Here is a 15,829-nt window from a genome sequence, read left to right as displayed (position 1 = left end):
AAGCACTCCATCACCTTGCCCCCTCCTACCTCACCTCCCTGATTTCCTACTATAATCCAGCCCACACACTTCACTCCTTTAATGCCAACTTACTCACTCTACTATGATCTCATCCATCTCTCTGCTGACCCCTCACCCACGCCCTGCCTCTGGTCTGGAACGCCGTCCGTCTTCATATCTGACGATCACTCTCCTCACCTTCAAAGCCTTATTAAAAACACATCTCTTCAAGAGGCTTTCCCTCACTAAACCCTTGTTTCCTCTTTCTCCCCCTCCCTTCTGCTTCACCCTTGGACTTGGATTTGCACTCTTTATTCACCTCTCCTTCAACCATATCCGTAATTCATTTATTTATCTTAATGCCTGTCCCCACCTCTAGGCTGTAAGCTTACTGAGGGCCAGGAACGTGACTATCAACTGTTGTATTGTACTCTGTCAGGGGATTAGTGTAGTGTTCTGCACACAGTAAACGTCCAATAAATACGACTGAGCCATCGATTAATTAATTGATTAATTTGGCTGAGGAGAGCTGTTTCAGATCAACATAAGACTTGAAGAGCTGATCTCATTTTCTGAACTCCCGGTTCTGTCTATTCATAATCAGCTGCTGAAGAGCCAGTGTTGGTATTTTAGGGGCAATCCCGACCCTCAGAGATGCTGGCTGGTCCCCATTCTCCTTTCCTTGCGGCTGTTCATCATTATCTAATACCAATCAGAGATCACAACTAAAAACAAGGCTCCTGTACATCAAGCAATTGCATGGCTCTGACAAGTAACAATTATTTAAATAGTGCTATATTCAAGATTTTCTGTTGTATAAATGATAACCCAGGTCATGTTTTCATAACCTCCTGGATAACCTATGGGTGACCTGTGAAATCTACTGGGTAATCTAGGAAATTACTCTGAGTAATAGAGAGGAAACATTGGTGATGTCTCCCACTGAACCAAGCATTTCAGAGGAAGCAAGAGAATTTGGATTCCCAGACCTCATGCTGCTTCTTTGATGTCTTTTGACAAATCACTGAGCCAGTCTTAAAATTTCATTCATTCATTCAATTGCATTTATTGAGTGCTTACTGTATGCAAAGCACTGAGTGCTTGAATTTACCCATCTCCCACCAGGGCCTCCACATGGGAAGGATACTCTGACAAGCGGGGTTTTTTATTGGTATTTTTGAAGCATTTATTCATTCATTCAATAGTATTTATTGAGCGCTTACTATGTGCAGAGCACTGTACTAAGCGCTTGGAACGAACAAGTCGGCAACAGATAGAGACGGTCCCTGCCGTTTGACGGGCTCACGGTCTAATCGGGGGAGACGGACAGACGAGAACGATGGCGATAAATAGAGTCGAGGGGAAGAACATCTCGTAAAAACGATGGCAACTAAATAGAATCGAGGCGACGTACATTTCATTAACAAAATAAATAGGGTGATGAAAATATATACAGTTGAGCGGACGAGTACGGTGCTGAGGGGATGGGAAGGGAGAGGGGGAGGAGCAGAGGGAAATGGGGGAAAAGAGGGTTAAGCTGCGGAGAGGTGAAGGGAGGGTGGTAGAGGGAGTAGAGGGAGAAGAGGAGCTCAGTCTGGGAGAAGAGGAGCTCAGTCTATGTGTTAGGCACTGTACTATGCATTGGGGTAGATGCAAGGTGATTAGCATGGACAAAGACCATGTCCCACATGGGGCTCACCCTTTTAATCTCCATTTTACAGATGAGGAGATTGAGGCCCAGAGAAGTGACTAGACTTGCCCAAAGTCACAGAGCGTACAAGAGGCAGAGCCGGGTTTAGAGCCCGGCTCCTTCTGACCACCAGGCTTGGACTATAATCATTAGGCCACGCCGCTAGCTTGAAGAATAGTGGTCTCCAGTCTTAACATTCAAGAATTAGCTCTAATTCTGACCTGGATGCGAATCTGCGCTAGCTACATCTTCCACCCTCTCTTCCGGGTTCAAATCCAGGTTCCAAGGACCAATCCCAATGGACTGGAAAAGCCTCTTTGCCTCGGCCATTTAGCGACGACCCCCGGACTGACCAAGCTAATCATCCCGGCATAAAACCAAGGACCTCACCCGGGTTTTTCTCAAAGATTTCCTAGAGATAGGGTGGTGCTGCTGATTTAGCAGTTCAGGGAGACTTGGAGCTGGTTGAAACTAGTTCCTGTTTGGCAAGTGCTTTCGAACTAATGATTGAAAGGACAGCAACGGAATGCAGTAAAGGTCTATCCTCATTGTTCTGCAAAATTGCACTTCATTAAATCCCGGTCTTTCTACAAGCCTTAAATAATAAACTCTAGTCAGTGGCAATATAAAAGCACTTCAATATTTTATAGCAGCTAAGACTGCCCGCTATCTATAATTACAGTCAATACTTGGACAAAAGGGAAATGTCTGCATTTTCTTAATGTTTCGTGCATGGAAAAACAATCAACTCTCCCCCTTCCTCCCCCAGTCATTTTTGTAATTACATCCACTAGCTCTAGCTGGGTGCCCTTACCCAAATTATAACCAAGCCAGGCCACTGGAGGGTTGAATTAAAAGACTTTTCACAGTGAGCCTCTGTTCCTTCCCATGGCCTAATGGCATAGATAAGAATCTTCCAAGTCCCAATTATCTCCCTGCTCCCATACAACACCCCCCCCCAACCTTACTCCCCCCACACAAACACACCCCACTGGATATTCATCAACCTTAAATCTTGATTAAGTTTGGACTGGGTCAGCAGGAAAGTAATAACACTAAAGGAGGGGAAGTGGCAGAGCCTATTATGGATGGAATTTGGATTTAAGGAGTGGGGCGGGGGGTGCTCTATTTATAGGTGATGCTGAGCCAATCCATCCAGTTTGGAAAAGTTAGTGTGGGGGTGCACGCTGTGAACTCAAACATAGAGCAGAATCAGGGGTTTTGGAATGGTAAAAGAAAATTTTGCAGACCCTGTGTGTTTGCTTCATCTCTGGGAGTGCTAAGAAAGCTGCCTGACCAGTGGCCCGCTGATATAGAGGCACATGATCTTTTTCCCCAGTGTCCTTCACCTCAATTCAGTCCAAAATTTATGTTTGACATCGCCTGAAGCCAGAGGTAGTGCCCTGACTAGGACAAACCCTCCTTGTGGGCAGGGAGTGTGAGTTGATTGTTGTATTGTACTCTCCTAAGCATTTAGTACAGTAAGCGCTCAATAAATATGACTGAATGAATGACAGACACATCAGCATGGCAGGAATTTATATTTGCTGGGTTACATTTTAGAATGGTATATCTACCAGGAACCCATTTTTTAATGGTATTTATTAAGTGCTTATTATTTGTCAGGGCTGTTCTAACCGCTGGGATATGTACCGATTGATCAGTCCGGACATGGTCCCTGTTCCAAATGGGACTCGCAGTCTAAGTAGGAGGGAGTACAGGTATTAAATCCCCATTTTTCAGTTGAGGAAACTGAGGCACAGAGAATTGAAATGACTTGTCCAAGGTCACAAGGCAGGCAAGTGGTGGAGCTGGAACTGGAACCCAAGTCCTCTGACTCTCAGGCCGGGCTTTATTCACTAAGCCACGCTGCTTGACCTTTCCTGATCTTTCTTTTCAGCCACATTCACACGCAAGGGCAGGTTCTCATCATCGACGGTGTTATCTTTGAAAATCGCATTTTGCCCAAATGACATATTTCAGGCCCACCTTATCCACATCGCCACTAATTATAGAGAAGCAGCGTGGCTCAGTGGAAAGAGCACGGGCTTGGGAGTCAGAGGTCATGAGTTTGAATCCCGGCTGTGCCACTTGTCAGTTGTCTGACTTTGGGCAAGTCACTTAACTTCTCTGTGCCTCAGTTACCTCATCTATAAAATGGGGTTGAAGACTGTGAGCCCCACAAGGGACAACCTGATTACCTTGTATCCCCCCTAGCGCTTAGAACAGTGCTTGGCACATAGTAAGCACTTAACAAATACTATCATTATTATTATTTTTATTATTAATTATAGCATTTATTATGTACTGTGTGCTAAACACAGATCCAGATTATGATATCAAACAGTCCCTTTTTCACACAGACCCCACAGATATCTCTTCTGATTTTCAAGACAAGGAAATTGAGGATCCAGAAAGGTTAGGTAGCTTGCCCAAGATCACGTGGTAGACTCTGAACAGAGCAGGGATGTGCACCCATGTCTCCTTTCATCTACTCCCATGCTCTTTCCACTTGCCAGTTCTCTTGTTCCTTCAAAACCCTACAGTAAATTCAACTCATTCCATAGTCCTCACCCTTTTAACACTCTGTGTGTTCACATGACGATTTATTCTGACAATATGGAGTGATGTTTCTAAACAGGGTTGCACTATTGGAAGAGCCTTCCCTAATTTTCTAATGATGCTCTTGCCAAACTCCTAGGGAAAACATGCGTTCCGGCTGTTTGGAATGAACATAAGCTCCTGGAAGGTAGGCAGAATTTTTTTGAGTTTAGCTAGGAACTGTGCCTAGCGGAGCGGCATATGCCTAACTATGAAACATCCAATATGTGGCTTTGAGCCTTGTTATGTTAATAAAATTTACAAAGCTAAATTATGACTCGGTTCCGTCCCACACAGGGATGACATTTCTTTTTTAATTAACGGGGAAATGTTTAGCAAAATGTGGCTTTGGGTTTTGATGAGCATCCTGTGGCATTTGAAAAAATAGATTAAAATATTCAAGGCACCAAAATATAACCAGCTTGCGTGGCTTTGCAAAGGGATGTGTGTTCCAATGGAAATGCGTTAGTCTAGTCGCTCCTGAGATTCCGCTAGGCTCATAGTCCACATGCAGTATCAGAGACTTGTCCCATAATGACCTCGGGGTGAAAGGAAAGGGGGAACTGGCCTCTGTCACAGCCAACATATGAAGGACGAGAATCCCATTTCGTCTAGAAACAACGTGGCCCGGTGCAAACAACACGGGCCTGGGAATCAGAAGTCCTGGGTTCTAATGCCAGCTCCACCCCATGGCTGCTCTGTGACCTTGGGTAAGTCACTTAACCTCTCGGTGTGTCAGTTACCTCAACTGTAAAATGGGGATTGAGGCTGCGAGCCGCCCCTAAAACAGGGACGGTGTCCAACCTGATTACCTGTGTCTACCATTCATTCATTCAATAGTATTTATTGAGCACTTACTATGTGCAGAGCACTGTACTAAGCGCTTGGAATGTAGAAATCGGTAACAGAGACAGTCCCTGCCCTTTGACGGGCTTACAGTCTACCACGGTGTTTAGAACAGTGCTTGGCACATAGTAAGTGTGTAACAAGTACCATGTAGGAGGAACATCAATCAGTCAATCCATTGTATTTATTGAGCACTTTTTTTTAATGGCATTTGTCAACGCTTATTATATGACAGGCACTGTACTAAGCACTGGGGTAGATACAAGGTAATCTGGCAGGACATAGTTCATGTCCCATATGGGGCTCACAGTCTTAATCCCCATTTTACACATGAGGTAGCTGAGGCACAGAGAAGTGCAGTGACTTGCCCAAGATCACTCAGCAGCAAAGAGACAGAGCCAGAATTCGATCCCAGGTCCCTCAGACTCCCAGGCCCATGCTCTGTCCTCTAGTACAGAGCACTGCTGTAAGTGCTTGGGAGAGTACAGTATAGCAGAGTGGGTAGATATGTTCTCTGACCAGAAGAAAAATGATAATAATAATAATGGTACTTGTTAAGCCCTTATTATGTGCCAGGCACTGTACTAAGCTCTGGAGTAGATACGAGGTGATCAGGTTGGACATAGTCACTGTCCCACATAAGGCTCACAGTCTTAATCCCCATTTTACAGATGAAATAAATGAGTCACAGAGAAGTTAAGTCACTCGCCGGAGGTTCATTCAATTCATTCATTCAATAGTATTTACTGAGCGCTTACTATGTGCAGAGCACTGTACTAAGCGCTTGGAATGAACAAGTCGGCAACAGAACGGAGGTCACACAACAGACGCAGAGCAGAGCCGGGATTAGGAGTTAGGTCATCTGACTCCCCGGCCCATTGTCTTGCCGCTAGACCACACTGCTTTTCTATGAGCTCAATCAAAAAATCATTTTAAGTGAGAGCCTAATAGGTGAAGAGCACTATATTAAGTACTTGGGTGAGTCCAGTGGAGATAAAAGACATAATAATTTAGATATAGAAAGAAAAAGAGAATAGAAAAGTAGAAAAAATGATTGACCGGATACTCAGAGCCTTGATAACCTGTCCTCTTCAACTGTGTAGCCCCCATCTTTGACTTCTGTTGGAGTTTATCATCCTAGAATCTATTGAGCCGTTACTAGGTACAGAGCAATCAATCAACTAATGGTATTTATTGAGCACTTACTATGTGCAAAGCACTGTACTAAGCACTTGGGACAATCCATCACGTTAGAGTTGGTAGATATGATCCCTGCCCTCAAGAAGCTTATGGTCTAGAGGGGGAGACATACAATAAAATAAATTACAGATAGGCTTTTGGTAGAGTACAGTAAAGCTAGAAGAAATGATCCCTGCCCTCAAGGAGATTCCGATCTATCAGGAAAGCTGACACAAAATATAATCACAGATAGCAGGAAGAAGAGAAAGGGAAGATGGATATGTGGACGCATAACTGCTTGAAACAATAGAGAAGCAGCGTGGCTCAGTGGAAAGAGCATGGGCTTTGGAGTCAGAAGACATGGGTTCAAATCCCAGCTCTGCCACTTGTCAGCTGTGTGACTGTGGGCAAGTCACTTCACTTCTCTGTGCCTCAGTTACCTCATCTGTAAAATGAGGATTAAGACTGTGAGCCCCACATGGGACAACCTGATTCCCCTGTGTGTACCCCAGCGCTTAGAACAGTGCCCTGCACATACTAAGTGCTTAACAAATACCAACATTATTATTATTATTAGAGTACCGAAAGTCAACATATACAGAAATATATTAAGGTCGCATCACCATCAAGAGGCCTTCCCCCATTAAACCTTCTTTTCCCCCCACTCCCTCTCTCTTCTGCATCATCTATGACTTGAATCCTTAACCTTTGAATATTGGATATTCACCCCACCCTCAACTCCACAGCGCTTATGTACATATCTTTAAATTATATAATGTGAATTATCTATTTCATTCGTTCAGTAGTATTTACTGAGCGATTACTATGTGCAGAGCACTGTACTAAGCGCTTGGAATGGACAATTCGGCAACAGATGGAGACAATCCCGGCCCACTGACGGGCTTACAGTCTAACATTAATGTCTGTCACCCTCTAGACTGTAAGCTCATTGTGGGCAGGGATCTTGTCTGCCAACTCTTTCGTATTGTACTCTCCCAAGTGCTTAGTACTACACTCTGTACGTAGTAAACACTCGGTAAATTCCACTGCTGAGGTTGATGATGAAAAATGCTAGGGGTGGTTGTCGGCGCATTAAGTGCGGAGGTGGAGCAAAAGTGCTGAGGTAGTGGTTGGGAGACTATAACCCCAGGAGAAGAAAAATTAATTAGGGAAACATTCCTGGAAAATGTGGGATTTCAGAAGCTCTTTGAAAATGGGGAGAGCTGTGGTCTGGCAGATTTGAGGGAGAAAGAAGTTCCATTCATTCATCCAATAGTATTTATCGAGCGCTTACTATGTGCAGAGCCCTTTACTAAGCCCTTGGAATGTACAATTCGGCAACAGATAGAGACAATCCCGGCCCAATGACGGGCTCACAGTCTAATCGGGGAGACAGACGGACGAAAACAAGACAACATCATCAAGATAAATAGAATCAAGGGGCTGTACACCTCATTAACAAAATAAATAGGGTAATAAATAATATATACAAATGAGCATAGTGCTGAGGGGAGGGGAAGCGGGGAGGGGGAGGAGCAGAGGATGGGGTAGTGAGGGCAGGGGAGAGGGAGCAGTGGGAAAGGGGCCTTAGCTGAGGAGAGGTGAAGGGGGAGGAGCAGAGGGTGGAGGGGGAGCAGAGGGAAAAGGGGAAGCTCAGTCTGGGAAGGCATCTTGGAGGAGGTGAGCTCTCAGTAGGGCTTTGAAGAGGGGAAGAGAGTTTGTATGGTGGATGTGAGGAGGGAGGGCTTTCCGGGACGGCGGGAGGACGTGGCCCAGGGGGTCGACGGCGGGACAGGTGCGAATGGGGGACGGTGAGGAGGTGATCAGCAGAGGAGCAGAGTGTATGGGGTGAGCAATAGAGAGAAGGGAGGTGAGGTAGGAGGGGGCAAGGTGATGGAAAGCACTGAAGCCAAGACTGAGGAGTTTTTGTTTCATGCAAAGGTTGATAGGCAACCAATGGAGGTTTTTGAGGAGGGGAGTGAAGTTCCCAGAGCATTTCTTTCGGAAGATGATCCGGGCAGCAGAATGTAAAATAGACTGGAGTGGGGAGAGACAGAAGGAAGGGAGATCCGAAAGGAGGCTGACACAATAATACAGTCTGGACGGGGGGAATTATAGGAATAAGGTGTCAGAGGTGACAGCATTGTGAACGAGATAGAGTGAAGAGCTTAGCTTGAAGGGACCAAAGAGTGTGAGCTGCAGAGTGGTAGGAGAAGAGAGTGGATACGTAGGAGCGAGGGAACTAATGGAGTGCCTTAAAGTAAACGGTCTGGAGTTTTGGCATGACACAGAAAGTAAAGAGCAACCATCTTGTGGTGGAGAGAGAGTGGCGAGATGCGTTTTAGAAAAGTGATCCAGGTAGCAGAGTAAAGTAGTGACCAAAGAGGCCGGGAGATGAGGAGGTGAATGACACAGTGGTCTAGCGGAGAGATGATGATGAGTCCCCGCACCAAGCAGCCCTGTAGAGAAGCAGTGTGGCCTAGAGGAGAGCACATGGGCCTGAGAGTCAAAGGCCGGGTTTTAATCCTAGCTTCACCACTTCTCTGTTATGTGACTTTAGGCAAGTCACTTTCATTCATTCATTCAATAGTATTTATTGAGCGCTTACTATGTGCAGAGCACTGTACTAAGCGCTTGGAATGGACAAATCGGTAACAGACAGAGACAGTCCCTGCCCTCTGACGGGCTCACGGTCTAATCGGCGGAGACGGACAGACAAGAACAACGGCAATAGATAGAATCGAGGGGAAGAACATCTAGGCCTCAGATACTTCATCTATAAAACGTGAGACTTGGACCGTGTCTAACTCGATTAGCTTGTATCTTAGTGCAGCGCCCGGCACGTAGTAAGCCCTTAATAGATACCATACAAAAAAGAAAAGAAGGAGTGGATCCAGGAAAGTGTGGGGAAAAAACCACCAGATTTAGCAACAGATTCAATATGGGAGTAGTAAAAGAAGCTTGTTGACACTACAGCCTCTCTGCACTGCTTCCACAGATTTGTAGATTTAATATACCAGGCTCTGCTGCCAATCTTCACTCCTCTGCTAACGCAACATCAGCGTCCTTTCACCCTGCCGTCCCCTGCCCCGATCTTCGACGGATATTCAGATCACTGCGTGACGCGGCTTCGGAGCGGGAGTCAGAGCCAGCCTGGGCTGTCCCGTTCTCCCAAAGAAGGGGAGCAGGGAAAGTGATTCCGGGGTCTTGTAGACAGGCAACGCAAAAGGGACAGAATTTTCCATGTGAAGAGAGGAGGATATTTGAATACGCAAAAATTGAGATAATACGTTCCCCTGAGACGCAAAAATTGAGATAATACATTCCCCTGAGCCACAATTAGCCATTTTTTTTTTGTATTTATTAAGCACTTACGATGTGCCAGGCATTGTACTAAGCGCTGGGGTAGATACAAGCTAATTAGGCCGAACATGGCCTATGTCCCATGTGGGCTCACAGCCTTAATCCTCATTTGACAGATGAGGTAACTGAGGCACAGAAAAGTGAAGTGACTTGCCCAAGATCACACAATATGCAAATGGAAGAGCACTGGATTAGAACCCAGGTTCTTTTGACTCTCGGGCTTTATCCACTAGACCACGCTCCTTCTCCTAAGAAGCATTCTTAATCAATCAACCAGTGGAATTAATTGAGCATTTACTCTGTGCAAAACACCGTAGTAAAGGCTTGGGAGAGCATATTACAGTAGAATTGGTCGACGTGATCCCTGCCCACAGGACCATACAGTCTATAGGGGAAGCTAGACATTAAAATAAATTATAGATAGAGGAAAAAGTATAGTGTAAGGATATTTGTCCTCTGGACTGTAAGCTCACTGTGGGCAGGGAATGTGTCTGTTTCCTATTGTATTGTACTCTCCCAAGTGCTTAGTACAGTGCTCTGCACACAGTCAGTGCTCAATAAATACCATTGAAATACGTAAGTCGTATGGGGCTTGGTGGGGGGTGAATATCAGGTTGCTTAAAGGGTAAAGATCTACCTATATAGGCGATGTTGAAGGGAGAGGGAATAGAGGAAAAGAAGGCTTAGTCAGGGAATGCCTGTGCAGTAACCCTGACACTTTCATTCATTCAATAGTACTTATTGAGCGCTTACTATGTGCAGAGCACTGTACTAAGCACCTGGAATGTACAAATCGGCAACAGATAGAAACAGTCCCTGCCCATTGACGGGCTTATGACCAAGCCAGGCCATAAGTCTGTGGCGCCTTACTGCACCTTCCCTTCAGCTCGGACACCTGAGGGTCTTAGCGGGGTGGTATGGACATGGTAATAATCACATCACATAAGAAGCAGCATGGCTCAGTGGATAGAACACAGGCCTGGGAGTCAGAAGGTCATGGGTTCTAATTCTGGCTCCGCCAGTTGTCTGCTGGGTGACCTTGAGGAAGTCACTGCACTTCTCTGGGCTTCGGTTTCCTCGTCTGTAAAATGGGGATTGAGACTGTGAGCCCCTCGTGGGACCGGGACTGTGTCCAACCCTATTCGCTTGTATCCACATCGGTGCTCAGCACAGAGACTGGCACATAGTAAGCACTTAACAAATACCATAATTATTATCATTATTACACTTAATGGAATCTTCCTGACTGAAGCTGCACAGTACACCAAACACCTCCTCAACAGAGACTCAATCTGAGGTAAAATGAATCCCTCAGAGGGAGGACGAGCGAGTGGAGGGGAGGGAGAAGCAGTCAATCAGTCAGTCAGTCAATAAATATGAGTTTTTATTGAGTGCTTACTGTGTGCTGAGCACTGTACTAAGCACTTGGAAGAGTATAATACAACAGTAAACAGACACATTCCCTGCTCACAATGAAGTTACACTCTCGAGGGGGAGACTGACATTAATATAAACTCCAGATATAAGTGCTGTGGGGTTGGGATGGAGCAATGGATAGTGATCAAGTCAGGCTAATGAAGAAGGAAGAGGGAAAAGGGGAAAGGAGGGCTTAGTCAGGGAAGGCCTCTTGGAGGAGACGTGCCTTCACTGAGATTTTAAAGTGGGGGAAAGTCATAGTTTGTTGGTTATGAGGAGTTGGCCTGAAGGAAAGAGCACAGGACTGGGAATCAGGAGATCTGGGTTCTAATCTCAGCCTCACCTCTTATCTGGTGTGTGGCCTTGGACAAGTCACTCACCTTCCTTGTGCCTCAAGTTCTTCATCTGTAAAATGGGGACTAAATACCTGTTCTCCCACCCTCTAACGATAATGGTAATAATGGTATTTGTTAAGCACTAACTTTGCACTATACTGTGCTTTGTACTGAGCGCCAGTGTGGATAGAAGCAAATCGGGTTGGACACAGTCCTAGTCCACGTGGGGCTCACAGTCTCAATCTTCATTTTACAGATAAGGGAACTGAGGCCCAGAGAAGTGCAGTGACTTGCACAGACTAACTAACTAAACACTGTACTATGCGCTGGGGAAGATACAGAATAATTAGGACACACATGGGGCTCACAGGATAAGTAGGATAGAGTGGGATTTAATCTCCATTTTACAGTTGAGGAAACTGAGGCACAGAGAAGTTAAGTAACTAGCCCAAGTTCATTCAGCAACCAAGAGGGAGAGCCCAGATTGGAGCCCAGGTCCTCTGACTCCCAGGCCCGCGTTCTTTCCACTAGGCCACACGGCTTCTCTGACTTCTTCTCTTAGATTGTGACCCCAACGGAATAGAGACTGTGTGCAATCTGAGTGTGTTGTAGCTAATCCAGTGCTTAGTACAGTGCTTGGCACGTTGCAAGCGATTAACACGTCACCGTTATTATTATTATTACTATTAGTATTAGAGAGGGCCATCAGAAAGCCAAAGTAGAAACCAGGACTCAACTTGTTGGTTCCTGGTCATTTCCATAAATACTAGTGCTGAGAAGGGATTTCATTTCACGGGATGCATACTTCATGTGATCGTTCCTGCATCTTAAACGGATCATTTCATTATGATGCAATGTCAGAAACATTTCCCAGAAATTATCACCATAAGTAATTACAACTCTGATTTCAGAGGGGGATTTCCCGCTATGGAGAGGCTAATTTTCACGAGCTCTCAAGATACGATTCACGATGAGAGACAAGATTCGCTTCCTGGGTTTGCAGAACAACGATTTAATATTTACTGAACGTGGGCCTATATTAGGTGTTGGGAACAATCCAGAGACCGATGCAATTCTTACCCATTAGGTTTATAGATAGAGATTTAATTCAGCCGATCAACTTGAAATTGAAAGTGCATTCATGCTTCTTATAGGGAAACTGATGATAAGGGAAAAGGAAAGTTTCATTAAAAAGCAAAAGTGCCGCAGGAAGGCGAACCTATCAAAACAAAGAAAACTTGCTGAGGGAACAATTCTCAAAAGCCAGATGTAGATTCTGCTATTAATAATCATATTGGTATAGGGCAGTCAATAGCATTGATTCCGTGCTTACAGTGGAAAAAAAGACTCGATGCAGCATCAGGAAGAATGCACGGGCAACGGATTCGAACTCTATTTCTAGTCCACAGACGGGGTTCGCAGGCTAAAAGGGAAGCAGCGTGGCTCAGTGGAAAGAGCACGGGCTTTGGAGTCGGAGGTCATGGGTTCGAATCCTGGCTCGGCCAGTTGTCAGCTGTGTGCCTTTGGGCAAGTCACTTCACTTCTCGGTGCCTCGGTTACCTCATCTGTAAAATGGGGATTAAGAATGTGAGCCCCACGTGGGACAACCTGATTCCCCTGTATCTACCCCAGCGCTTAGAACAGTGCCCGGCGTATAGTAAGCGCTTAACAAATACCAACATTATTATTAAATGCGGGTTGTGAGGGACAGGCTGGAACATGCGGAAATGTGAACTGCAGCCAATCAATACATTTTTTTTTTGAGGGGTTATTGTGTGCAATACTACTGTTTCCAACCTGATTAACTTGTATCTACCTCTGAACTCCTTTATGGTCAGGGATAAAGTCTACAGCTGGAACTCTAAACGCCTTAAATCACAGGGAAGCAGTGTGGCTTAGTGGAAAGAGCCCGGGCTTGGGAGTTAGAGGACGTGGGTTCTAATCCGGCTCTGCCACTTGTCAGCTGGGCGACTTAGGGCAAGTCACGTAACTTCTCTGTGCCTCAGTTACCTCATCTATAAAATGGGGATTAAGACTGTCAGCCCCACGCGGGACAACCTGATAACCTTGTTTGTATCCCCACGCTTAGAACAGTGCTTGGCACATAGTAAGCGCTTAAAAAATACCATCATCATTATTACTAAGCACTTGGGAGAGTAGGGTACTAAAGAGTTGGTAGACACATTCCCTGCTCACAACAAGCTTACAGTAGAGAGGGGGAGGCAGACATTAATATAAAGGAATAATTGACAGATAGTCATTCATTCAATTGTATTTATGAACATATATTTATGAACATATGTTCAATCGTAGATAGGAACATAAATGCTGTGGGGCTGAGGGTGGGATGAATAGCAAATGACCAAAGGGTACAGAAGTGAGTCGGAACAGGGAGAAGCAGATGAAATAGAACCACGGAACAGTTTTAGGAATAAGCGGGGCAGCAGTCCCTTAACGTATTTGATCATACTGTCCTTTCTCAAGCGATCAGTACAGTGCTTTGCACACAGTAAACGCTCAACAAATACCACTGACTGAATGCACAGTCCTTAGGCAACTCAGCTTTCCAGGAAAATGGTTAGAAATGAAAAACCCCACAATCTTTCCAATTCCCTAAACGCTGTCAATGGATAGAAGGTTGAGAAACAGCGTGGTGTAGCGGGTAGAACTCGGACCTGGCTGTCAGAAGAACCTGGATTCCAATCCTGGCTCCACCACTTACCTGCTGTGCAAACCTGAGCAAGTCACTTCACTTCTCTGTGCCTCAGTTACTCATCTGTAAAATGGGGATTAAGATAGTGAGCCCTCTGAGGGACAGGGATTGTGTCCAACCTGATTAACTTGTACTTACCCCAGGGCTTAGGACAGCGCTTGGCACATAATAAGGGCATAACAAATCCCATTAAAAAAAATGGAGACCTCTCCAGCCAACCATCCTGGGGATGGTGGGGCTTCTCTCCGAAAATGTCAACAAGGAGGGGCGGATACCCAGTTTTCATACAGCACTGTGTAGGTCCCCATGATGTCAGAGTTGCTCAGAATTAATAATGTTGGTATTTGTTAAGCGCTTACTACGTGCAGAGCACTGTTCTAAGCGCTGGGGTAGATACAGGGGAATGAGGTTGTCCCACGTGAGGCTCACAGTCTTCATCCCCATTTTACAGATGAGGGAACCGAGGCCCAGAGAAGTGAAGCGACTTGCCCACAGTCACACAGCTGACAAGGGGCAGAGTTGTGCTTCATCCAAAACACCTTTCTAGGAGATAGGTTTGGGGCACTCTATTTTCTATGTCTGAAACAATAGAACACCCAAATTTTCCGGCAGAATTGAACGGACTCCTGGAGGTATTGGCCTCATAGGTTTAATCACAATCTGAGGGCCATGTCTGTGGAGTCTGAACTCTCTCTGGTAGAGATGCAAAGTCATCGACAGCTTTGTCTGCTTCCTCCATTAGATTGCAAATTCCTTGTGGGCAGAGCACACACACTTAGCTTCTTTCCACAGCATTTAGTTCAGTGCTTTGCATTTATTAGGCAATCGATTCATTGATTGATTGAATGAATGATTAATTCTCTCACCTCCCGCTGTCCAGATCTTCTCTTCTTTGCTCCTTACTGAGGGTCTTTTCCAGGGGAAATAGCAAGGCTGATTCTGATATCATACTAATCTCACCACCACCCTCTCCCTCATCTGTTTGTAGAAGTTACACCCAGCTGTGCAGACCCAATTGTTTTCCAGAGATCGAAACCTTCGCGTGCTTGGGACTTGGATCTGCAGCATAAATGAAGTTGCTTGGACTGGACGCAAGGAATCCCATTTGCTCCAAGCTCCATCTCTTCGCACTTGACATTTCCCCATCCTGAACAGAGTCTTATGAAACTGTGCGCCGTCTGCCAGAGAATCTCAATTTCACCTCCGAAATTGCCGCCCTGAGAATTGCGCTCCGGGCGGCTGCTTCTCGGAGAGAAGGCGGCCGCCAGCGGGAATGAATTACCAAGAAAACGGCTCCTCGGGTGTGCAAGGATTAGAGAATCGATCGGTGAATCAGTCAGGGGTAATATTGAGCACTTACTGGGTGCGGAGCACTGTACTAAGTGCTGGGCAGAGAACAGTGCAGCCGAGTCGGTAGGCATTTCCCTACACGCCAGGAGCTTGCAGTTTAGAATCCAGGAGGACCGGAGACACGGGTTCAAGACAAATCTCTACAATAAACCTCTTGAGAAGCAGGTTAGCCTAGCGGATTGAGAATGGGCCTGGGAGTCAGAAGGTTGTAGGTTCTAATCCCGGCACTGCCATTCGTCTGCAGTGTGACCTTGGGCAAGTCACTTCACTTCTCTGGGCCTCAGTTCCCTCATCTGGAAAATGGGGAGGAGTGTGAGCCTCACGTGGGACCGGAAC

This window comes from Ornithorhynchus anatinus, chromosome 1 (assembly GCF_004115215.2).
Source record: "Ornithorhynchus anatinus isolate Pmale09 chromosome 1, mOrnAna1.pri.v4, whole genome shotgun sequence".
In the NCBI taxonomy this organism is placed as follows: Eukaryota; Metazoa; Chordata; class Mammalia; order Monotremata; family Ornithorhynchidae; genus Ornithorhynchus; species Ornithorhynchus anatinus.
Note: the sequence above shows the minus strand (reverse complement) of the source record.